Genomic DNA, 2514 nt, shown 5'->3' with positions numbered 1-2514 from the left:
AGCCAAAGCTGTAATTAGCACAAATTATTTTACGATATTAAGGAAATGTGCATGTATCTTTAAGGAATATATATAGAATATTCTATCAACCTCTCTTTATTTAAATATGAATCATTAAAAGGAATGGATTGTATGATCTACTGCCTAAAATACGATCTCGAATGCCACGACGGCGCATAATGAGTCAAAAATGACATGCGTACCTGACAAATCCGATTACTCAGTCTTGCCTTTGTGTCCGAATGGTGAAGGCGGAAAGTTCATTCGCGGCCGTTGCTGGACACTTTGAAGATCCATTGGCTAGACATCCTCCGCTTTCGTTTTCTCCCTTTACTGCACCTGAAGCACAGTACACATACACATGAGACTCAATATACGCACGAAAATATATATTCATATAATTTTGACGAGCCATGTCGAAAAGAAACGCAAGGTTCTCACCTCATTTAACCTCCGATATTCCGCGAACGCGGCTAACTTCGCAATTCCACTGTGCTCGATCGCAATGAAAAGCACGAAAGAGGCGATCGAGAACATTCGTCGACAAGATCGCAAGTAAATCCGGCTTCCGCACTCATTATCACACGCACAAATAATCCCCCGTCGCTGTCGGAAACGAATATTGCACATACTTGTCGCGAACACGTATTTGAACCGGTGAGAATTGAACAACGAAGGCGGAAGGACGATATGTCGCGGCGTGGCGATCGTCTACTGCGCAAGTGGCCGTGCTCCGAGCCATGCGGACCCCGTAGCGTGACGCGCGTGACGTAGGCTACGTCACAGCGACGTTACTGTGACGTAGCCCTACGGGGTCCGCACGGTTCGGAGCACGGCCACTTGCGCAGTAGACGATCGCCACGCCGCGACATATCGTCCTTCCGCTTTCGTTGTTGAATTCTCACCGGTTCAAATACGCGTTCGCGACAAGTGCAATATTCATTTCTGAAACTTGTAATGTTATTAAATGTTTATCTTATATATTATATAATATTTGGACTGACTCATTTTTTCATGTTTACGAATTTTTTGACTATAATTTTGCGTATTGACTCTTACTTCGCCCTTTAATTATATTTTTTATTTATTTCTGACAGCGACGGGGGATTATTTGTGCGTGAGATAATGCGTGCGGAAGCTGGATTTACTTGTGATCTTGTCGACGAATGTTCTCGATCGCCTCTTTCGTGCTTTTCATTGCGATCGAGCACAGTGGAATCGCGAAGTTAGCCGCGTTCGCGGAATATCGGAGGTTAAATGAGGTGAGAATCTTGCGTTTCTTTTCGACATGGCTCGTCGAAATTATATGAATATATATTTTCGTGCGTATATTGAGTCTCATGTGTAATGTGTAATGTGCTTCAGGTGTAGTAAAGGGAGAAAACGAAAGCGGAGGATGCCTAGCCAATGGACCTTCAAAGTGTTCTGCAGCAACGGCCGCGAATGAACTTTCCGCCTTCACCATTCGGACACAAAGGCAAGACTGAGTAATCGGATTTGTCAGGTACGCATTTCATTTTTGACTCATTATGCGCCGTCGTGGCATTCGAGATCGTATTTTAGGCAATAGATCATACAGTCCATTCCTTTCAATGATTCATATTTAAATAAAGAGAGGTTGATAGAATATTCTATATATGTTCCTTAAAGGAACATGCACATTTCCTTAATATCGTAAAATAATTTGTGCTAATTACAGCTTTGGCTAAAAGTACTAAATATCTTGTTAACCATTACTTAATTTTTCAGTTAATAAATTAATTTAAGATACTACAGTTACTGCAAATTATCTGTGTTTCAGAAATTCTTTAAACTTACGTATAATGCCGATCATGGGCCATGGCTCGATAAAATAACGTACGAATTATTAAAAATAAAAAACGTAAAATAGGTTTCAGAAACGTAATTAAAATACAAAATCGTAGAAATTAGTAAAAAAACAGATACGACTTGTTTAAAATAAAAAATATAAAATGGTTTCCGGAAATTTATATAAAATATTAAATAAGAAATAAGTCAAAAGTATAGTTATTTAAAATAATGAATACTACTCGTATAAATAACTTTTTTAACTTTTTATTTAAATTGTATACTTTAATTTTCGTCGCTTTTACAAGTATATACAAATTTTTTAATGGTTTTTACGTATATCTTGACATTTTTAGAAAGTATTTGTAAAGCTGTATATTTATAACAAATTATATATAAATTGTTATAACTAAATATAGTTAACAAAATGGGACGTATGTACTTTTTCATATAAAATAAAAATGTAAAACTCCGAAACAAAAAATTTAAGGGAAAAGTATGTTTCAATATCTTAAAGTTGAAATTTTTGTTTCAGAGTTTTACATTTTTGTATGAAAAAGCACATACTTCCCATTTTAACTATATTTAATTATAACAATTTATATATAATTTGTTATAAATATATAACTTTACAAATACTTTCTAAAGATGTCAAGATACACGTAAGAACCATTAAAAAATTTTTATATACTCGTAAAAGCGACG

The sequence above is a fragment of the Trachymyrmex cornetzi genome, unplaced genomic scaffold, assembly GCF_001594075.2.
Source record: "Trachymyrmex cornetzi isolate Tcor2-1 unplaced genomic scaffold, Tcor1.1 scaffold454, whole genome shotgun sequence".
Classification (NCBI taxonomy): Eukaryota; Metazoa; Arthropoda; class Insecta; order Hymenoptera; family Formicidae; genus Trachymyrmex; species Trachymyrmex cornetzi.
Note: the sequence above shows the minus strand (reverse complement) of the source record.